The sequence below is a fragment of the Numida meleagris genome, chromosome 2 (genome assembly GCF_002078875.1).
Source record: "Numida meleagris isolate 19003 breed g44 Domestic line chromosome 2, NumMel1.0, whole genome shotgun sequence".
Taxonomy (NCBI): domain Eukaryota; kingdom Metazoa; phylum Chordata; class Aves; order Galliformes; family Numididae; genus Numida; species Numida meleagris.
In genome coordinates this window covers 83,717,368-83,742,054 of record NC_034410.1, presented here as the reverse complement: position 1 = coordinate 83,742,054, position 24,687 = coordinate 83,717,368, and the positions used below count along the sequence as shown (strand labels likewise).

Below are 24,687 nucleotides of genomic sequence, written 5' to 3'. Positions count from 1 at the left end.
TACTCGGCACTGGTGAGGCCGCACCATGAGTGCTGTGTTCAGTTTCGGGCTCCTCACTACAAGACAGACAAGATCCTGGAGTGTGTCCAGAGAAGGGCAACAAAGCTGATGAGGGGTCTGGAGCACATGTCTTATGAGCAGTGCCTGAGGGAACTGGGGATGTTTAGTCTGGAGAAGAGAAGGCTCAGCGGAGACCTTATCGCTCTCTACAATCACCTGAGAGGAAGTTATGGCGAGGTGAGAGATGACCTCTTCTCCTGAGTAACAGTGTTAAGACAAGAGGTAATGGCCTCAAGCTGTGCCAGGTGAGGTTCAGGTTGGATATTTGGAACAATTCCTTTTCTGAAAGAGTGGTGAGGCACTGGAACAGGCTCCCCAGGGAGGTGGTTGAGTCACGTCCCTGGAGGTGTTTAAAAAATGGTAAATGCAGTAGTTAGTGACAAGGTTTAGTGGGCAATGTTGGTGATAGGTGGACTGTTGGACCTAGATGATCTTAGAGGCCTTTTCAACCTTAGTGATTCTATGATTCTACTACATAAATAATCTGTGATCCTACTTCGCTGCTTACTCTGGTACACAGGTTAGCCCTCATTTCTAAAGACTTTTGCCCAGAGTCTCTGTAGAACTGTAGCCTTTAAAAAGGAGTATTTTTGCATAAGCCTCAAAAAAGCATTTCCATTATTTTGTGGAAATCTGCATTCCCAAAGAATAGCTTTGATTATAAGAGGGGAGATAACATAAGGCATGTGGGTAAGTGAAAAGAAAAATTCAATGTCTTTGCAATAAAGAAATTTCCATGGGCTTTTGACCAAGACTCTGAAAACATGCACCTGTTCACCAGAATGTCAACCCAGTAAAATGGGATTCTTGTGAAGATGGTGAGTCAGGAGTAAGAAAAGCTTTCAATCCTTTCTATCAAAATCACCCAGGTTAAGGCCAAAACCTTGATTACTATTACATGACTGGTACCTTTTCCACCTGTCACCACTACTCTTTAATCTCCAAAATATGGTATAATTCTGTGTTATAAACACTGGATTGCATTTCAATAAGCTTTTTATAACATATGAATAAATAAGAATGCTCTTAAAAGACCACTGCCATAACTAGAACAGATAACTGGAATGAATATCAAACGCACTCTTCCTTCCACAATAACTGACTCTAATGTCTAAGCACTAACAGGAACTGAAAAAGGTTTTCCACGAGTATTTTCAATGCAGAAAAGACAGCATTCACTGTAGGTAATGCAGTTCAAGAATAATGATAACATATTCCAGGAATAGACACAGGTTACTTCAAGTTGAGATAATGGAAACAATTTAGGGCACAATTTAAGTTAAATCTAAATTATGTCTGTTTGAGGGAGCTATAAATTCAGGCAGAAAAGGAAAGCAGTTGGTAAATGACTGCAGGCTGTCAGTGAAGTAAAGCTTTGTAAAATTGTTGAACTTGAGTTTTTAATCTATAATTGAGGTGATTATTTAATTTACATTTTATTAGGAACCATACACTGTAGCAACATCCTTTTTCAGTTTACAGAAATCAGCTGGGTAACACAGGCGTGAAGAGCTAGGATGAAACATTATACCTCACTGAAATTCAGCATGTCTAATTAGTCACCTAAAGGACTGATTAATTAGGTTTGGGGAGAGGGAGGGGTGGTTTCCATCATACTAAATTCTTTCTGTAAATGTACTGATATTCCAATAAGAGCAATCAGAAGGAAACCAAACTGTAGCAAGCCACTACTGGTATTTCATAGCAGCATCACTACCACCATAAATTCAGTGCTTTATTCCTTTTCTCTCTCAAAAACAAGAACTATGTTAGGAGTTTTATGCAAAATAAACAAGCAAAAAAAAAAATAATGCTGGAGCCACCTCTCACTGCCAACTACAGAACTATGCAGCAACTTCTCAAGTAAAGAATCACCAACAGTCCACATACAGACACCTAGGGAAATGTTTTGCCTTCTGACACATCATGCAGAAGAACATACCACCAAATAGACCAAATATGATCAGATGAAACCAAGGATACAACAAACAAAACATCCTCTACCCTGAAAATAGTCAGTAAAAGGAAGAAAGTATAGTGTAGTATACATACCAGATAGGAATGCAAGCAAGCAGACCCTAGCTACCCCTGGAGTACTTTGCATAGCTCTCCACAAAATTCACCAAATCTCAGCAACCATAACAGAGCTCCATGGTCTGCTGCCTCTAAACTGCAGCATCATCCTTCTGAAAGAGCCATCAATCTAGACCTACACCCTATTGTAATGCTGGCCCACACCACATTAAAGTTTCATGTATTTTCTGCTCCCATTTCCAGATATTCTATGCACTGGGAATGCCAACCATTGGGAACAACCTATTTCAAAGCAGGGCAGCAAAGAATAAGCAATGCTGGATGTGGCTTGCTGGCATTGTACACCGCCAAATCTGAAATTGGCTTGAACGCACTCAAAAATAAAGAACAACTTCACAACATCTTGTCTACCATAATATGCTTCATCGGTCAGTAACAAAGAATGACTGAAGACAAAAGACAATCATATTCAATATTTTTTTTCCAACTAACAAACCTTTAATATGTTCTCACTGGAAGCATCATAAATTCATTTTTATGAACAATAGGGATACTTTTCTCAGTTACAAACTGCAAAGGCTTTAGTAATGGCTGTGCAAACCACATACTGTAAAAGAGTCCTGGTGAATCAGGAAGCTCTTTTCTTTAAAGCCCTGTCACATGCATTTTGGTTTTATCTAATCCTAAGCTTACTATAGTCATACAACTAATTAAATAAAATATAACGAAGATATTATACATACAAATTCTTTATCCAAGAGACGCTAAATAGAATACAATTTCTTTTACTTCATTCTATAACTAGGAAATTATCATCATGCTACGTTGCTTTGTAGAATTACAATTAAAAAATCCTACGCTCTAAAACTGAAAACTTCCTTCAGAAAAACTGGTTTTTTATTTTTCCCACAGACAGGGATTCCTCCAGTTCAACTCAAACAAGGAACATAAGCCAGTGTGCAAGTTCCAAGCAGCCACTGCTTTTATCTTGAATGCAGTTATGTTTTTAAGTTCCATTTTTCCATTTTAAGGAGTGAAAATGCATTCTCTAAGGATTGCTGTGTATCCAAATAAAAGATGCAATTACAAAACTGTCTTAAAAGATATTGTTTCTTGCCAACAGGTAGAATAGCACTTGCTGTCTTGTGCAACCTCCAAGGGAATAATTTCCTACTGTATCCCATACAATCTAGCCATGTTCATCAAAACTGCTGGTCCTTCTGCAGTTAAAACAAAGATAACTAAGGTGATGATAAAGAAAATCTGGCTGGATGGTCAATAACAAGAATTGCTTAGCCAAAAACAAATGACTTCTATCTTGACATATATTTTTCATGCATTTCTGATTTTAAGTTATTTTCATGGCACGTATACAGATGCTATAGTTTTTTAAAGACAGTTCTCTTCACCTTCCAAATCAAACATTTAAGCACTGTAAACAATACTTCAAATAAATTATTTTTAAGACATATGTACACAGCATGAGCAAGTATATATGCAACATCATGGTTATACTTTCTAGTTTCATCTCCATATCTAGCTTACTTGTGTTCAATTTTAACTGCTGCAGAGGAATTTTTTTTCAAGAAGTTAAATACAGCATTGCTCCAAGCCATGTTGACTAAATGCTAATAGTTAATTTCAGGATCATCAATGCAATATATATACTATAAGTTGTTTCCAAATATGAATTACTTATATTATTTAAGCGTGAAACCTCATCTGCTATTTTACTGAAAAATAACATCTCTACAACAAACCTTTCCTATAACTTTGTGCGATAAATGTTAGTTCTCATTGCCCTTAATCATTTGATTTCTTCTACCAGGTTGGCCGTTTCTATGTTACCTAAATTTCAGTATGCATTTTAATTATTTGCTGAAGCCGCTAAGAAAAGAATTGAGGCTTAAAGGCAACAAAGGACTAGTGAAGTAAAGATTCTCATAGTAAATTTATGGAAGAATCATTTGTCTTTGTCACGTAGATTATCTGATTTCTGCAGATCAGACTGTAAAGTAGTTAGGACTAGAGTAGTTTTGTAACTTAATAGAACAGGGAAAAATTCATAAAATATTTTCAAATATTTTATTGAAGTAAATAATTATTTACTTCTACACAAGGAAATACACAGAAGTAAAAATAATGTCATAACTTGTAATGTTCATGATTTTATATCATCTCTGCATAACATAACATTTTACCTCAATTTTTCTGTAGAATCATATATGTATTTAAAAATGAAAGTATAGTCTTTGATGGATTGTAAAGGATATTAAAGAATTGACCCTTGGATGCTCTTCTGCAAAATATTCGGAAATCTGGCATTTATCTTTTTTTGTGTTATGACAGAGTTGAGCATATGACAGAACATGGCTAGAAGCAACTTTATTTTAGTACTAAAAATGGAACTCTTTCTATGGAAAAGTACTACATAACTTTATGTTTGAACCAACACACATTTAAGAGGGTGAACCAACAGTGCAAAAAAGAAGTAAACAAAACATAATACTTAATTTAAGACTTTAATTCAGAAGTTCTATCAGTCTTTTCCCATATTTTTCAGCTCATGTTTCCAAGCAAAATCCTAGACAGCATAAGGAAAACAAAACCCATAAGCACTCCATACACTTTCACATAAGCTACAACATACAGTAAAATCATCTTTAAGCAGGAGAGAGTGGCAGGGTCTCACTCTGAATGTTGCTCTATGAGCACTATGTAACAAAGCAGAAAAAATTATTTATGCATCCAGTGCATGATCATCAGCTTGCAGAAAGGTCCCCACTGATTTTTCCATTTGATCTTCTATGAACAGTTCTAGAAAAAGCCCAAAATTAATCCATCAAGCAAATGGCAGGGAAGAATCAAGCTAAAACACTGCCCAGTATCCTTGGTAAATAGAGGAATGGCACAGCTGCTCAGATCACGCTAAGCAGTTACACTGGGAAATGTGGAAACTCTCAATAATGTCTTACTACAATTAAAACTGAAACCCAAAACCCAGTACATCTTGGCCAGATAAAGACTTGGGCTTACAGTCCAGGTCTGCAAACATATCTAAACACTTCATCGTTATTTAACACTCTCAAAATGAGATTGGCTTATGAGCACTTTGATGAACAGTGAGAGCTTCCAGCTTCCAATGCCTACTGCTGGCCCACAACTCCTGCACAGCTGGGCATTCTCATTCTACTTAGCAAAGACACTAGAGCTAATTAAAAGCAATGTAATCTTTGGGAAGGCAAAGGAAGGTGGTACTAAACCTTTCCATTGCTTAAAACCAAAATGCTCAGATACAGTCTCAACTAGCAATTTTGAAGTAAACAAAGCCACTTTGACTGCAAAAAATGCAATGCCTCAAATGCTTGAAATATATTGAAATAATGGAAAAGCTTAGGTGAACGTTGCAAGTAATTAGCCCAGAGCTGTGCTTCCAGCACTGTCCTTACCCAGAAGTCAGAGACATTATTAAGGATATCACATAACTGCTTTCAAAGATACCATTTTATTAGGCTTTACTCCTACCTTTCTTTCCTCTTGGGAAATAAACTTATCAGTGTATATTCAGCCTCCTTCAAACATGCACACTGCAGTATTGCCCATCACTGTAAATATTCTTCAGAACTACTACTATAGTGGTAACACCTGAGGCAGTTAACAGGCAACACTACATGGGGTAGACGCTTAAACTCAAATGTTCAGTTATCTGCAGAGGAGCCTGCATCTGTGAAAGCTTGCTTTGTTTGGTTTTGTTGCTTTCTGCCAACTACATCACGTAATCTACAGTGCAACTACTCTTTCCCAACCTTGTATATAGTTTCAGGCGAGCACTTGTGAAACACCATAAATAAGTCCAATGCCACTGGTAATATCCAACAAGAGAAAGATGGTTCAAAATGTCAGAGGCCGGATATTTTAGAAAATATCTTGGCTTTCCAGGATGATGTCAGAGAAGAAAACTATGACATTGCAAGTTGACGAGAATGATGAACTGTAAACTCCTGATAACAAAGAAATAGTCACATTGTCCTTGTACTTCATTTGGAAAGAGTAATCCCATTTTTCCATCTTGGAAACTCCTTTTTTCATACAAGAGGAAAGATCTTCAAAAACAAAGGCTCCTAGAGAGTTCAACACTCCACCCATAAAACTGTGAATAACATGTTGCTACAGAAAAAAAAAAAAAAGAAAAAATCTAAAAGAGTATGGTTTGTACATCACAGAATACTTGCAAATGTTTCAGTTTTGCCGATTTTTGCACGTTTCATAAAGAGCTAAAACAATATCTTCAACAGTGTAAAAGTGACAGGGAAAAAGACTCTTTTGAAGATTTACTGTGACTTTGCAAGTCATGTTTGTTCTCCAAAGAAATATATATATATATATGTATTTTAATATGAGAAAGTCAACTTTTATTGGGTATGAAACCCCACAGAATATCAGTAAATGTTTAACCAGAGAGTCTCATAAAAGCTTTTCAGGTTTCTCACTGATCTAGTATCCTCTTTATCTGAACATCTTGTCTACACATTTTACAAATTTCCTAGCTGCTCTAATTCTTTCAGACTGATAGCCACCAGCCGCGCTGGGTAGCAGTGGGGCCTCCTTGTACCAGCCACAACACAAAGCACAACGGCAGGCATTTATCTGCCCCAGACTGCCTATAATCCAGTGGCCATGATGCACGGCTCACTGCTTGTAGCACAATCACAGCTGGGAAAAAAGATATTATTTCATAACATTGCTGCCATCTCATACAAGGAGTTAAAGGTGCATTTGTCAATCCTGAGCACACAGGTTTCCTTCTGAAGGCAATCCAGCATTTGAAATCTCCCTAACCACTGGCTAGACGGGAGACCAAAATGTTATCCAGGACATAGGCTCCACTTTTACCAGCGCAATGTACACAGAAGCAGTCTGCTCCATAGTCCTCTGGTATTGCTGCAATAAGAGCCTTTTTAGGTAAGGTTACTACATTTGGCAAAAGCAGCTGAGGCTTTTCCTTCCCCATGCAGTGTTTCTGTTCCCAGACTGCAAACGACTGCAATTTCATCAGCAGCATTGTAAAAGGAAGAAAAATTAAATCAGGTTGGCTGCTTTCTCTATGCAGAAAACCCCAAACTGAAGTTGCTTGCTGACTACCAGGAATTAGTGCAACACTAAATAAATGCCCTGTTCTTGTTTCCACCTTGTGTTTTAAAATCAAAAGCAGAAACTTTAACAAAAACACCCATCTACACAAGGCTAGGACCTCCTAGTGATCTCCAGTCTGAGTGAGATGAGAACTGCAGCCTCTGACACACTATAGCCTTAACCATAGGGTTGCTGATTTTGTCTGATAGACATAACTTGCAATGATATTTAAATTAAACTGATACAGAAGCTACTCCTTCCATCCATGCTTCGTACACACAGGAGACTTTTGCCCCTTCAAAGCTAATTCGGCATTCACCCAAAATATGTAAATGGGACTGCCTAGCAAGAAGGAATCAGAGCCTAAAGCTGATCTACTTTAGAGGAAAATTCTTTCCTGCGGACAGTGGATCCCTTTCAGAAAGTTTGTCCCCCATCACTCAACCTTGACCATGAGCAGCGGAGATGGTGTTTGGAAAAGCCTTTTGGAAAATAATTTTAAGAAGTTGACATAAAAACTTGATAAATGAATAGTGGCTACTACTTAACACCTGCTTCACTACTGCATCCAGACCATACCTTTTCCAAAGGCATTTTTCATTTATCTACAGGAATATTTCTGTGATAGATGCACTATATGAAGCCAAATGACAGTGTCTGTCCATGATATTTCATTTCAGCTTTTATAATTAAAAAGCACACTGGAAACACTGGGAAGCCTCAGAAGAGCAGTGGGTTTGTAAGGTGTTCTCTCTCTCATATGTATGTTTGCAAGAGGAGGTAATGGAAGACCAACAGTAAGGATGCCAATACTGTGCGAATTAGAAAGCCACAAGTGGAACGCTCTGTGAGAAAATGATATAAAAATGCCACACAGAAGCATGAGGTACAATCACAACCACTTTTTTTCCTGCAGAAAGTTTCACTAATGAGAGCATATCTCCAAAGTAAATCTTTGTAAACACAACTTGCTTCACTCTTTCTTCATAGCTAACTTTCATCTGCCAAACTTTGATGGCGGTCTTCATTACACTTGAGTCTGTTTTTAAAAGAAGCACCCTTCATAGTATTATCCTTTGGCCAGCGTTGTTATTTCTATTTGTCTCAGCAAACACAAAAGGAGCTGTTCAGATGCTTTGTTTTATGAGATGGGTGAGTGAAGAAAATATGGGAACACCCCATTAGCCCTGACTTCCATGCATGATACAGGTGCCCCCACTACCCACAGAAGCTGTTTGTCTTTTGAACTCCAGCTTTGAAATATGAACCTAAGGTGATTTGAATGCCCGAGGGTTTGCACAGTTCACATATAAGCTGCACAGTACAGGATGCATCCAAGTGGAGAGCCAGCAAATGTAACCATTATTAAAGGAAGAGCAGCATTGAAGGGAGGAATGAAGGATAAGGAAGGAGGCGAAGGAAGCAAAGAGAATAAATCCCAAAAGGAGAGACACAGGAGATGAATTAGTAAAGGAGAGAGTCAATGGATTCATTTTTGCTTGGCTCCCCAGACCTTGTTAAAGCTTGCAGTTCGGCTTACTATATTTAGAAATGGATGTCTCCTTGCAGGTTTAGTTGGTGATTTGATCTTGTTTAGAAGAAGAGAAAAGGAGAGGACAGAACATTTTTTCTCTGCCAACACTGAAATTATATTTCAGATTCATCTAAGTCTGTGCCAAAATAAGAGAGTCATCCAGTTTTGTATCCAGACATGGAATTAAATACACATACACAATTTCAGCATTAGTGGTTGAACATTAAAAATCAGGTGTTTATTTCCTGTTTTATTAGCAAATCCAGTATCTGAAAGCAGATGAGGTTTCCTGGACAAAGCTGTCAGGAAGATTGGATTTTCAGTTTGTGAGATACAATCATTCTCCTTCCCTCCATCCTCCACTGCATCTTTACATCAGAAACAAACCAACAACTGTTTGCAAATTACCAGTAAAATAGAAATCTCAACACATTTTTGCTAAAAAAGAAAAAAAGAAAAAGGAAAAATCCCACAACCCAACCAAAAACAACCAAACAAAAAGAAAAAAAAAAACCAACAACAAACAAAATAAATCCAGAAAAGTGTTTCTGACACAAAATGCACTCCCTTATTTGGCTGTGCCAGCTGAACAGGAGAAAATTGGTGTCAAATTAAGAGATGCTCTCAGCTACTTGATACCAATTCAGAGGCAAAGCACAGCTGCAAGAGACAGCCGCCTATTAGGTCCATGAAAAGGATAGATGTATTCTGATGGAGAGGGGAGGGGTTATTACTTGACAACATTAAATTTGAGTGGTCTGCAGGGAACCTTCACAGCGAGAGCGCTGAGCAGCAAAGGCTGTCTAAAATGGATACAAATACATTGTCAAGCTTCTGTGACAGACCCATTATGGGTGAGCAGCTTAGCAAAATGAACTCAATCTTAACTGTCTCACAATATAAATGCCAAAAGCTCAGAAGGACCTGAGCATCCAACTGTCCCAACCCTTCCTCTGAGGTCAGCAGGAGAGAGCTGTCAGCAAAAAAAAAAAAACAACAGCAGGTCAAGGAAAGCCTTGTCCACAAGGCCACCACCCCTGGAAAGACTCTTCTATCACATACCAGTGCTGCCACCTGCAAGACTGTACTCTGTCAAACACACATGCTCTCACATTTGCACTCTCCTTGACCAGCTACAGAAAAGAAATTTCAATGTATTTGCAGAAAACAAGCAATACATCTGTTTACACATGAAGAATTCCGATTTACAACAAAACCTCATAGTACACAACACGTTTTCTTAACATGAACTAAAAAAGAGCATGAAAAGGATAATGATTCAGTACTGCTAGTGACTGGAAGCTTGATAAATTAAATTCCCACAGAATCACAGAATCATAGAACCATTTGGTTATGTGATTCCCCATAAAGGAAGGGACCTTTATAGGTCATCTAATCCAACTCCTCTGCAATGAACAGAGACATGACAGCTAGATCAGGTTGCTCAGAGCTGCATGTAGCCTGACCTTGAATGACTCCAAGGATGGGGCATCCACCACCTTTCTGGGCAACCTGTGCCAGTACCTCACCCATCCTTATTGTAAAAAAACTTCTTCCTTCTCTTAAACAGGCCAACTCTTCACTGGCGGTAGTGGCAGCTGTTCTTGTTTTTGGTTTTCAAGTCATAACTGGCTTTATTGCTTTCATGAACTCTGATTAGATATCCAATCTAATAGACTGAAAATTTTGCACATAAGTCTCAAAGGACTAGATTGGATTACCAGTACTATTTGATGGAAGTGCGCATCAATTTTTCAGTGTTCCCATATTAAAGGAAAAGAGAGATCAACTTATGAAAACATTTGTCTTAACCAAGCTAGCATCATCAAGTGATGAACTTGTCAGACTGGATAGAGAGCCATTAACATAAACTGCTAGGGAGTCATGAAAACAAAGAGAAATAATGAGGTATTGGGCAAAAAAGTGTGAATTAAAAATAAAATAATTTAATAAAACAGCCTTTAGTCTTCAGTATTTACTGCATACATAATGGCAGGTTGTTAGTTTTACTGACATCTTTCTGACTCTGTGCATGTTACAGTGCCCTAACAGAAACAACAGTGGTGGAATTAAAACAGTCTCATTTTCAAGAGCTTTGTCTCCACTAAAATTATATCCAGGTTTTCCTTAATTCCCAGTTCGCCTCTGTGAGGAACAGCACTCAGTGTGCTGAACTGTAAATAGTGTCCTTACTGTAATAAATCATTCTAATAATTTAAAAACAAAGAAATGAAGGAAAAAAATAACTAGAAGAGTATCATTAAGAATAAAACCTGGCTGTTTCTAAATCCCTCATGTGGTCAGTTATTCTGGTTAGTGCATACTAAGCATATTGAATACATTGTATTTAAAGAAACAAGCCAAGAAAAAAAAAACCCATGGTTTATCAAGATACACTTTATGGAAACATCCTTTTTAATGAGAATATGTAAAGTAGATGACAATCATCTTATGATGACTAATTTTTAAAGTTGAACTTGAACCTCTGATTCAGCGCCTCTCCTGTGATTTTGAACGATATGTTAATTGTTTAAAACTTGATTTTTTAAAAACACCAGCCATTGGCATCATTCTTTAACTGATGAACAGCTTTTCATTTCTGACAGATTAGGTTCTCTTCTGCCATCCTTGGAGGACCTGTCTGAAGCTCTACATCTCTGATTTCATCTCCTCTACATCTCTGCCTCTACATCTCTATTTCATCTCCTTCATTCTTCTACCCTTTTCAAGCCATACAACCAGTAATTAAAACAGGGTGAATCCATAAGAGAAGCAACCACCACAACAGGTGATGAAGGAGTAAGAACAAGAGGAACCCAATGCACAGAGCCAGGAACAATGAGGGACATTTTTTCCCTTTCCCATATCCACCAATTTCTCATTGTACTTCCACCTCCACGAACTCTGACACTAGAACCTCATTTTAGGATTTATCCTGCTTCCAGGAATTGCCTTCCCCAAACCAGCTGCTCATGCCTGTCTTCCCTTTTCAACAGGGTTCTTACAAGAATGAAAGTTTCTCCATCCCTTTCCCCACATAATGAGCTCTATACACATCAAATCCACTGGCTGACATCTTTTTTTTGTGACTTTTTTAGAATGTTACTTTAAAAAGTTTTGCATTCCATGGCCAATATAGTACGTGGCAAATACTGCTATTCTGTCACCTTGTTTCTGTTTTCAGCCTGTTGCACAGTTTGTAGGCCATTTCCTCAGGATCAGACTTTCTAAAACATTGGAAACTCGCTCCTCACACATTTAGGGAAAAAATGACAATGTAAAAGTAGCCTCCATTATGGAAGCATTTATGTATAAAATGCCTACATCTCTTATGATATAGAGGAGATATCTACGCACATATGAAGAGTAAAATCTCTTCTGAAAAAATAAAGTCATGAGTATCCTCTCTTGAAATGAATCCTCCCTTTTCTTCAAGGAAGGAAAGATCAGTATTTCTGTAGCACCATTTTCTTTTTCTCTACTTCCCATAGGAAAGCAAGAATTGATGCATGCATTTCATAATAAAAAACAATACAGCAATGAAAAAATATATCAATTTGACACAGCATTACCAATCACTCTCACAAAAGAAACACAGAGCACAAGTTTCTCTCACCACTCCTGGAATATGAGCACACCTCTCACTCAAGAAATGCAGACTGCATTAAATGCATGCCTGTATAATTTACTGCAAGGTGTGATATACACACAAATGTATTTTGGCTAAGAAGGGGTGAGCTTCTGAACTATAAAACAACATACTGACATTTAGAAACTTCTCAAACCATGTGTTGTACGCAGGTCTGGCTGGTAAGCTGTTCTGGTACTAGAAATATTATATTTTATGTTCCCTATTGTTAAATTTACTGTCACATAGGCATCATATCAATGTAGGACTGATGCTAGCAGTTCACCTTTGATGGCCTGCACCAAACTGAATGAAAGATGTTTCCATAAAGTTAGAAAACAAACAAAACAGAACCGCAACATATTTGGTGTCTTGCAGAGAAGCAATGGAAGTAAAATAGTCTGAATGGAGCTAACGCCTACACAGCATCATAAAATGAACGTTCTGAAGTTTCAACAAGTTCTAGAAGTGTATTGTGCTCACAGTAGTAGACAAAGCACTGACATTTTCCCCTACTTTGTTTTTAAATCATACTCATAAAAAAACTGAATGCAGACAACGTGTACTGTAAATAGAACTAAAAAAAATCCTACCAAGAATATATATTTTGTCTAGATTACTTCAGAAAAAGTTACTCTGCAATTTGGTAAACAACATTATTATGTAGTACCTTATAATGGATGACAGAGATGAGAAACTAACAGCTATTTGTCATTTCCTTCAGAAATTTCTACTTCAAGCTTTAGTTCAACTTTGTCAGATCAACTATATCCAGTTTAATACAGTTGTCCATGATGCATCTGCCTGACTGGCACAAGTAGTGTAGGACATCCAATTCCCTAACTGCTTCTGACTGCCACAACCCATTCACTAATCATTTCTGGAGTGGTTGTTCCTGTAACAAAGGGTTTGTAAAGCCTCATGCAAGCTGTGATCAAGTCCTTTCAAATTTTCCTCTGCTCTTTCTCTGGAGCTGGAGGACCATTATATACTCCAACCTAAATCAGACTCCAGCTTGGCCGTGGCACTGATTCATGACTATGAGACCAAACAGGCCTATAGCTCTATGCCCTTAATATTAAACAACTGCCACAGACAATAAAGTCCAATGAATGGCACAATATAAAACTCTACCTTTACTTTAGCCTCTCATTTATGATGTAGCTAAATGCTTGGATACCTTCCCTCCAGCACTGCTCATCTGATTAAACAGCTGAAGACAACAGAGGAGAGAAATAGTGCCACCAAGTAATTAAAATCCTCTGATTAATGACATCCAAATAGTTATTTCTCTATGAGCATGCAGGCTTTCTATCAATTATTACGGATTTTTTGACATGATAACCCAAAAATCATTAAAATATCTTACCAACTTATTTCAGCAATAAGGTATATTGAAACTACTTTTTGTGTTCGCTTACCTCCTGACACATACTGCGTCTGAAAAAGCAGCTCATTAATAATAATATCAACCCTGTTCTGGAAGTATCGTTTGGGAGTGAGTGAAAGGAGGTGCATTTTCTTTCCTCTTCCACCAGTGCAGATGCAAAATAAGTAGGATAATACATCTAATTTGCACTTTAACAAAAATAATCAAGAGCAGGATTTGTCAGGTGGCAGTAGCGAAGTAGGACATATTAAAATCAACTTATCAATCACATTAGATCTCTGTGAGCCACAATTCCACCTCAATCCACAGAAACCTTGACCTGCTGGATATGAGGCAATACATTTTCACCTATGATAAAAACTTGCCCACCTTTACAACAGGCTAGCAAGCCAATGATTTTTGTGGCAAAGCATCCCCAAACTTTCTTTCAGCTTTCCATTACAATTCAACTACTTTCTGATAGCTTAGAATTTCCAATCAGCTGCCTATCTTGTTTTAATCTTCACAGAGACAGTTCATGGAGATTCATATAATTGGGGTGTCAACATTCGATTCTAAGAAGGATCTCACAATAAATTACAAAAACTCTGAGGATTAATGATTTTTAAAAAATTGCACACACAATTTCTGACAGTGCCCTTTGAACAAACCTGCTAAGACTGGAAAGCAAAACATTTCTTCCTTTTCCCTTTACTTCCTGTTTTTTTCTTTGCTCTTTTCAAAAAGCTTTTCTCATAGAGTAAATTCAAAAGAAGGGAAAAGAAAGGAGGGGACACAGAAAGAATTAATAAGGACTGTAAGGGAGATAAGAGGGCTGTATTCTGCCAACAGTGCCATTATATTACTTAATTTTTTTTTAAGTAAAATCAGCCCTCTGAAAACCATAGCAGTCACATATTTAGTCTTCTTATAGTCATATATCCTAACTTAGATTTGGAACAGTTTTACTGAAACATCTTGAACTTTACAGCAAGATAAATGGAAATCTCTAACAGCCTGCATTTGCTAGAAAGGAAGCAAATATTAGAGATGTATGTAACCCTCATTAATGTATGTAAACATATTTTCAATGTTAATACTGTACGGTAAAAGAAAATAGGTCAAGTTTCGTCTCATGCTTGCTTTCATGCTAGTTGAAAATTATGTAACATTAAATTTTCTTTTCTATAAGATGATGCAATACACACAGTCTACATCTTTTGGTATACAGAGTTGTAATGCTCTGTATTAATTGTCTCTGAAGTGAAGCACAAAACATGAATCCATCTTTACTGACTTAAATTGTTTCACAGACTCCACTTAGGTAGCACAAAAGATCTATCTTCACGGTAAGCTGAGAAAAGAAACGCAAGTCAAAGAAGTTTAACCTATGACACCAGCCATTGATTTTTCACTCAATCTGTATTAACACTGGCCTTCCTATTTTTGCCTTGGTCATATGGGTGTAGGGAACTCCACTGTATCAGAATGAGGTCAATAAGAAAAAGCTTAATCCCATTTCCACTCAAGTGAGTGACAAAGCTTCCATTAACTACCATTAACATGACAGGAAATTATTGCAATGCCTGAATGGCACTGGGTGAGGACTGGGAGCATCAATGTTTTAGAATAAAAAAAAGAGGGGGAAAAAGGAGGTATTTGGGAGAATTGAGGGAGGGGATTATTTCTGTGGTTTTGTTTGCTTGTTTTAAGAGAAGCAGAGTTGACACATAGCCAAGTGCAAACAAGAAAGTAAAAACTAACATTGCATTGTATGCTACAAGGCAAAAAATAAAAGACAACATTTGGTTTTAAAATGCATCAGGAAATTTCCTCAGGAATAATGCTTTCACAGCATGCTTGCATGTTAGAAAGAAGAAAGAGATGCAAAACAGAATAAACTATTGGGGAAAGGAGAAAATTTCTAATAGGCCAATTAAAGATCATCAAGTTTCTGATAATATCTGCAAGCAAACTGCCTTGCCTTACACTTGCACCTTTGTATGAGAGGAGTGTTACTACCTTCTGCTGATTTGCATCATTTCCTTGTTATTAAAACAGTTTTCCTAGGGAACATTTCAATCATTAAAACAGATGAGCTTGAAAACATCTGGACAATGCTCTGCAGCTCAGTTTAAATGCATCCACTGCTTTTAAACAAACAATTAAAAGGTGTTTTTTTCCCCCTATATATGAGCTACACATCACTTTGTTTGCCATTAACTTAGTTCTGTGTCTTGAATAACTTTGAAGTAAAATTTACATTAGGTCCTTGAAAGAAGTCAAACTGTCTTTTTAATTAAGAGGAGCAGAAAATAGAACCAGCTCCTTTGCTTCCTGGACGTTCTCAGGAAGGTCTCTACTTGCTTTCCTGTGGAGGTGTACAAGTCGTGTGGACATCAGGGTTCTCCCAGGAGCAAGGAGATCTGAGCAGGCTCTGCCCTAGTATCATCTTTACCTCAGATGGTCTTCCACAGCCTCTTCCTAGGAAGATTTCAAATCATTTTAAAAGATGAGAGTATGAGCACAATAGTAGCATTGGCATGTTTGCTCCACTTTTAACAAGTATTTGCTAAAGACAGAAATAAAAGTCTCTTTTTTAATGTGTTAAGATCCATAATATCTTTAGTAGTATTTTTCACAATACTTTTTTCATATATATGCACATTATGCATTTTTGATTAGAGGAAGGTTTATGAATCAACCTCACTGTAACACAAATATATCCCATTCAATCATTGATACATATGACTATCTAGGTAAAAATTTATCTTGAACATTTACACACTAAATTTAGTGCACAATGTGTTTCTTCTTTTAATTTCCAAACGTGCTTTCCTCAAATACAGAGCCAAAGTATCATTTCCTCTTTAGATCAAGATGGAGTTAATGACTCAATCTTCTCTTCGCTTCTTTCTTTCAGAAGACCACCACCTTTCAATGCATAGCACACAGCTATGCCATACTAATGAGATGAAAGTTCCCTGAATGAATTCTATTACATGTGCTTTGTGCTCTGTTTGTTTGCAATAAAGTGCAAACTACACGGATAAATTTTTTTAAAATAATTGAAACTTCCAAAAAAAAGTAGCTTGATTAGCAATGTGAACTATTCAGCATGTAGTGGTATTCTATTTTCCTCTTAAAGTTGTTCTGTGCTTACAAGGCATCTGTAATTCTATTCTCCCAGAAACTGAAGATACTCAGCTTCAGGTTATTACTGCATGATGTCCAAAACAAGACATTAATTTCCTGTTTCAAGTATGGGAAACAGATACAGCTCAGATATTACACTGCCCCTGAGGATGCTGGCTGATTAAGCCAGCACTCAACCCCTGTGCAGTGTCCCAGTGAGCCACTCATGATGAGCTACACAGGGCAAACCTGGATGTCCCAGTGGACAACCTGCTCTATCTCAGGGAATGGACAAACAGACACCAGGCAGAACCAACAACTGTGTGAGATCTTCCTCTCAGTGGATTTCAAGGGACTAGGCTCCTCAGGGAGATCTTGCTAGCACAGCTTTCAAGAGACATCCCATGAGGCTGCCTCTCTTTTAATCCAGCCCATAGGGTGACCAAACCCTACGACAGAGGGACTGCTGCTTTATAGCAGTGGTGCAGCACGAGACAGCTAATCAAAAACAAAGCTAAAACTACAACATGTGGAAAGGTGAACTCTTGATTTTGGTCTAGCTTTAATTTTTCCACGCCATACAAGCCAGCACGCCCTGCTGTAGTGATCACCTGCAAAATAAGTTTCCACTTTGCCCAGTTTCCTAGCCATGAAGTGCTGTAAAGCACTAGAAAAGGATGATTTCATTTATCCAGCACAAAAGGAGACTATTGGTAATTTGTTTGAAAAGAAAAGAAATCAGAAATAATATTAATAAATGCGATGTTAATGAACTAATCACCATATATTCTTTTGAAATGGAATTTAGTATAAATTAAAAGTTGCAAGTCTGGGGACTCAAGTTCTACTTCGAAGATACAGAATGACATGAGCAATGTGAGATTTCAAAGGCTGTTTCCAGGGATAATGATACAGGAATCATTATCTGCAGTCTTCTGAAAAAAACAAACAACAACAACAACAAAAAACAATAAAAAACCCACTAAAGCAACTACCCAAACCCACGAGATTAGCTAGTGGGATGGCTCAGCTATTTCATGCTCACCAACAAGCTCCCTGTTTCAAAATATTAACATACATCATCAAGGAAATGAAATTACACAACCAAATTCATTTCCTATGTTCTCCCAACCCCAACAACAACAACAAAAAACCCAACAACCTCATATCAGATAACAGTAGCTTTAAGCCTGAAATTCTTTAACTCAACAAGCAAATGATCTCCACTGCTTTCTGTAGTGTGTAGGAATTTAATTTGCACAAAAGACAGAAAGAATAAGAAACCTTCAATCAAACCATTGTGGTAACAATTTAAAAGCATTCTGCAATAGAGCTAATGAAGAATGCATGAGCATCTTTCCCTCAAGTTACTGAGAATAAATTTTATTTTATTTTATTTTTAAAATAAAACCAAACAGAAGTAGTCTTACTAAGCAGCATTTGTATTTCATAGCATGTAAGTGGGAATGCTTCATTATCTCTAAGCTCTGAAGTGATTGCAGTGTTTTGGAATGAAGTTACAAGAGGCTGGACCTTGTTAATTCACTATCAGTCTCTGAGAAACATTGCAACTTAACACATTTGGATAAATAAGCAAACAGAACAGAAGCAAGGGAAGAAAATCAGCTCTGCATTTCAATCACCAAAGGCTAGAGCTAAGATACAATTGCTAAAGGTATCAAAGCTACATACGTTCAGAACTTTTTACTACTAAATTAATTCTGATTTTACATTATTGTAGGGAAATTCAAGTAAGTTGCAGTGGTTATCAACACTGTTTCTGATGTTGCAAAGTGAAAGCTAGCAATTTGAAATGCAATAGCTGCTTAAAAGGCTGGCAGCCATGACCTGCTAAATACTTCCTTTAGGTAAGATAATTAATGATGTTAAAAAAACTCAAAAACATAAAAGATTTAAGGAAGCAGCAACAGAATATTTCACTTTCTGCCTTTTCTCCCATATAAGCTTGCATATCACTTCAGAAATATAAGATTTTAAAATCTTAATATGCACCCTAAGCACTGATAATTTCTAAGACACCACCTTTCAAGGTAAAGAAGATCATTTGTAGTGTCCCTTCCTGTCAGATTTCAAAATCCAGCCACAGATGTGTGTACTGGCTCTTCAGCCTTTCAAAACAGATATACAAAGGAATTGTGGAAATAATGCTTTAAATAAAGGCAAAGGGGCTGATATTGTCAAACCCACTGAACAATTTCACTTACAGCCATTGGCTAAATCCATTATAGATGCTGGCAGCTTTAGATCTATGTATTACGTTTTGGTGAATAAATGCCATTACATATTTATCCTTTACAGAGCAAAGCTTTTATTTTGTGTATAAATCTGCGTTTAATGAGCCTTGAAAGAGATGATTGCTAAATAACAGCCTGCTGCATTCAAGCTCAACTGACTCCAATTATATTGTTTATAATTATATAATTGTACAATATAATGTGTGTCCAACAATCCCTGTGTTTTATTACTGCACAGCACTACGACACTGATGTAAATCACCTTGCTACTGTCACAGCCAGCCCCTTTCATTTTGCTTACTCAGCCAACACAAATGCACACGGAACTGCACTTCTGACTGTTGAATTCATCAAACCAGCTTACCAGATTCAGCATAAATATGAAAGTAATGGAATTGGTCAACCCACAAAGCAGAAAGGGCAAAGAAAGGTACTGTAGGTAAAAATAAATGAAAAAAAAAAAAATTAGTTCCAAATCATACCTGATGTTTTCAAATCCCCTGTCCTAGGGTGTCTCTTGTCTACAGATGATTTGGAACACATGGCCCATCCAAAAATTCCCACAAGAGCACATGCAATGCACTGGCGTATAACATTGTTGCACTGTTCTTTCCGATACTGCTATATAGGAAGCACTTGCCATAAGGGCACTAAAATTACCAAGGATTTTATTAGCAAACGTGTCATTGCATAGTTAAGCACCTACACAAACCACTCCATCAAGTTGGAACAACATTTCTTCTCTCTGTTTCATCATTTGCAAATGAATCCAACTTTTAATCAATTAAGCAACCTAATACAATGATGCTCAGAATATACTTCGAATAATGCCTGCTGGAGAAATTCTAGTCCCAAATTCATCCAGAGAACTCCTTTAGCTTTGCAGGGATGGCATTCATTTGCTTTATGCTGCTTCCTGGGCACGCCTTCTAAGAGTAGTGATCTAGATGAACTTAGTGGTCTTTTCCAACCTGAATGATTCTATGAAAGCCTCTGTTTTTAGATGACGTAAAGCCCTCTGCCACTCCCCTCCATTCTCTTCAAGCACTCCACTTGCCCTGGATTGTTTCCCTGCCTCTAAAGCCACTGTTTAGAGTTGGTCCAAGCCCACCACTTTGCCTTACTCAAATCAACATGCTGAATTTTGCCTCGATTATCTGAAACAAGGCCGTTTTAAGGTTTCCAGTGCCCTTAGATGGCAAGACGTGGAGCCCACAAGGATGGGCTTTGTGTGCAGGGCTGCACACCCTTGGAGCCGCCTCCGTCTCTCCTTCCACCTCATCAACATTTATGCACCTCTGAGACTCCTGCTCTCAGAGGGGTGCTTGTTGTGCCTCTCACTGCACTTTATGACTGAAATCACCATCCGAAATCTACTCCTATTATTATTTTAACAGCTTGGACAATTTCCCAAATTGGAATACACTGTTTTACAGCTATGATTATTCTTTTCACTGTTTCTAATAAAACCAAAGCAAACACCTTTCCAAGCCAATTAGCTTCACTGTTGCACATCAGTTTCTAAGCAGTCCTTTAACTAGAAGCAATAACTGCAGAAAAACAACACACCTGAACTTCTCTTAGATTTAGATGCTGTTTTGTAAATGAAGACTAAATTAAAATCTAATTACAATTAAGATGTTATTTTAAAATAATAGGTGCATCATTTTCTTTGACCTTGAGGAAATGTTTCACCATTGTTTATCAACAATCTACTTTTATACGTCACCTCTCATAGAAATTCTTCAAGGTATTGCCTTAATACAAATCTTTATAGGGTGTTGAATACAAGTGAGCAAAATAAATCCTCCTAATAAATTACATTCTCAAAATGATGTTAGTTAATCCATTTTTAAAAAATCAATATACAGATTACATCTCATGACAGAACTCAAGTAGTGGATATATGATCACTGCCTCTCTCAGTTTTGAAAAACAGATTATCACAGCAAGAAATACCACACCAAGGAGATCCCATCACACTAATGATACACACACCGATATTAACCTGCATTTAGATTTAGCAAATCATTTCCTACATCTAGAGAAGATTATTAAATAAAATGAAAGCCAGTTAAATGAAATCAATCAACACTGAAGGGCAGGGGGTGGAAGGTGCAGGAAAGAACCAGCCTGTGGATTGCCGTGCAACTACAGATCCAACCAAGCCCTTTCAAAAAGCCTGAGAGCGGCTGTGGAGCCACAGGGAAAACATTGTGCTGTCAGCACAGGCCGCAGCACTATTTATATTCCCAGCACAGAGACCTGCATCCCCAGACCTATTCAGAGGCGCTGACCCAGTTTCCAGCTCCTGCACTTTCCTAGCTAAGATAGCTTGCAGGTTTTCTCACAGTGTCCTCCCAAGGTGCTCTTCCTCTTCCAAGGGAAGCATCTGTGCACCTGGTCTCATCTACAGGCATCAAATTGTTGAAGTTGTTAAATCAGAGATTTCTCAAATTCAGAGTCCTTGCATTTGCCTTCTTGTTTCCAGATCTCTGTGATTTGCTCCATCATGTTTATAAGCTTTCTTGCAAAAAAAGGAAGGACATTAACACTTTTTCAAACCACCTCTCATGTATTCTCCTCATCCTTTTTTCATGTCGCTACCAGGGAAAGGGCAGGGAGAGTACTGCAAGATCCACAGTAGACAGAAATGACACATCAAGTTCAGGTTCCTTGGATACCTCACCCGGGAGCAACTCCACAGATGCCTCATGATGATGTCCAGCGTGTTTCTGCCTTTTAAATGAGGAGCACTTGAAGAGTTCTCACCTGGCTTGTTTTAAAGCACAAAATTAGGTACCAGCAATGCAGAGGGGAACCACTTGTTAGCTGCCAGTGTAATGCTAGGGTATGCACAAATTTAGAACTGGTAAAGTAGGCAGAACATGCCAGGCAAAAATCTGTTGCTGGCTGTTCAGAAAGCAAAAAAAAATTGTCAGTATCAAAGAATCTCATATCTTAAATTTTAGATCAATTTTCTTTTACACATATGCTACAAGGGCTGCTCTGAAGGTAATGCCTCCTGTTTATTATGTTGGCCCATGATGTCAGAGGTGGATGTTGGTGGTATGGCAGTAGAGGTTGAACGTTCCTGCCAATATTCGGTTACATTTTGTTGCTGTGTGACAGATGGCAGCAGAGGGGCAGTCTGACAGAATGGTGTCGGACATGGAAGTGTGGATCTGCAAAGGTGTGCCACTGAATGCCTCTATGTGGAAAAAATGGCACCCATTGACATTCAACACTTGCTGAGCGTGGATGGAGACCAAACAGTAGATGTGAGCACAATGAGGCAGTGGGTGGTGGTTTCAGTAGTGGTGACAGTGAGTCAGTTCCCCTGCTGCAGAACTTTTATGAGTGTGGCATGCAGGCACTTTTTCATTGCTGGTGAAAATACATAGCTAATGGTGATGATTATGTGGAAAAATAGTCTTTGTAGCTCAGAATTTGCTCTATCGAATGGTGTAATTGTGCTCTTTGTATCTGTTGTAGTTTCCATGGAAATAAATAGAAGGCATTACTTTTGGAGCAACCTACGTAGATTATCTTTGAAAGCCTTTTAAGTAGATCTGCTTATGCTTGATGCTTTTAATAACTGTTTTCTTGACTGTTATACTTGCTCCTCTTCAGGAGGAATAACTGAGATTGCATTGCTTTTCACCTGAAGAATATCTATGCAATAAAATAAATCTCTGCAATAGATGCACTGCTTGATAATTTTTTCCTCCCTACCTGGAGAAGAGGCATCATGAACAGTAGTTATGGCATTTAAAAAAAAAGAAAGTGTTTGTATGCATGAATGATTAAACAGCAGCACATCTGTTTCTATGCAAATAGAAGAAGACAGCAGGAGAAACCAAAAAAATAGGTAAGAGTATAACAAATTTAAAAGGGAGAAATATTCTTTCGATAGTCATTGGTAAAGACCACTTTCCACAACTAAGAGGTATAAAGGGGCAGTAGGTAAGAAGGGAGCAGAGGAAGGATATATATCAAACATCACAAATTTCGCTGAGAAACAGAAGTCCTGCTACTCTCCAGATGGTGGACATACTAAACAGCTCAAACAGATCTTAGCTTACTACACTAGTATGGATTAATTGTTAACAGGCAATGCTACTATGTATGGCATTTTTTCTGCTTGGCTCTTCCAGTTATCCTAGAAAAATTCTTTGTTTACCCATTTGGAAATGACCACAGAAATGCACACCCTCAATATGCCTCATTACATGTAGTTTAATCCTTGAATTTGTGAAGTCCTATTTCAAGTCTGAACCATGAAAGCCTTGTAAAATCTACTATATATATATATATATATATATGTAGTTGTAGAATATTGAAAAATCTGCACAACTGAAAGACTTCACACATTTATGTGTCATTGCACTCCCAGCAATGGTACTGCTGAAAACAGCTGCTGGTTACTTCAACTTTCAGCTCAAACAATCCTTGAAAACGTAGTCAACAGTTTACTGAATTTTGAATACATTAGATTAGCTACCTTCTCAAAGTTGAAGCATTATAACAGGGTAAAATATTCATGCTTCAACAGCTTTAATCACGTCTGCTTCTACCTACGGAAAAAACCACATCTGCATATGAAAGTCCAGTTTTCACTTCTTCTCGAACACTCTTGCCCCAGAAATTTGCACAAGAGGTTGTTTTTATTTATTTTTACACAGAAGGATTTTAAACACACTTCAAATATCCCTATTTCTCTGACAACCCAGCAGCCTACAAATGAAGAAAAACTGAGTTCTTTTTTTCTTCCTCTGTTATTTAATGGATGTTCATTGACTGAAACTGTGGTGAAAGTAGGACTTTTTATTTACAAGTCCATCAAGTATGGTACGCCCTAATTTGATTCTGCCAAAATCCTGTAGATGCCACTGCGTATTTGAATTCATAATAGAATACATTATAGAATAAATTTTTAAAAAAATCAATGAGATCCATTCTAACAGAACATGCTAAAGCATTTTTCAAAAGAAATGGAAACGAATAAGCAGAAAGCAAAGGCAGACTAAAGGAGTTACTCCCCCAGTATTAGATTTTGTTCTGTACTGAGGTTCATGTCCTTGCTGCCAGCTGGTAGGTAATACATTACTGCAAGTAGGCAATAAGATACATCTCTTGATTCAATGCTAAGCCTGCATTAGAACTTAATAATTCAGGTGTTCAAGTCATTGTTTTAAAGCATATACATCAGTAAAAGCCATGAATGTACCTGCTGCAGTGCCTTTCCCTCCCTGACCCCTCTCCACAAACCCCTCTTTCTTTGAGGAGGAAAAAATGGTTAAATTACTCAATGAAAAGACAATATTAGCAGAATTTTTAAGGCTGTAGCTTATTACAGGCAGTCATCTATGATATCACTGATATCACAAGATGCACAAATTCACATTGTAGCTATTGAGACACTTAGACTGTGTATTTCATTCATAAATGTAATTAAACATTGTAGAACATGAAAGTGGACAGAATAATGGCTTTTCCATTTCACTTGTGAGACAAATGACCAATTCCAAAGCCTGAA

The 24,687-nt window shown here is 37.6% G+C and overlaps 1 protein-coding gene across 31 annotated transcripts in view; it reads right to left on the bottom strand.

The window, feature by feature from the left end:
- The window catches only part of LOC110394552 (poly(rC)-binding protein 3-like), a 498,677-nt gene that overhangs the window by 289,850 nt on the left and 184,140 nt on the right, over window positions 1–24,687 (bottom strand). The gene's annotated exons all lie outside the window — the stretch shown is intronic.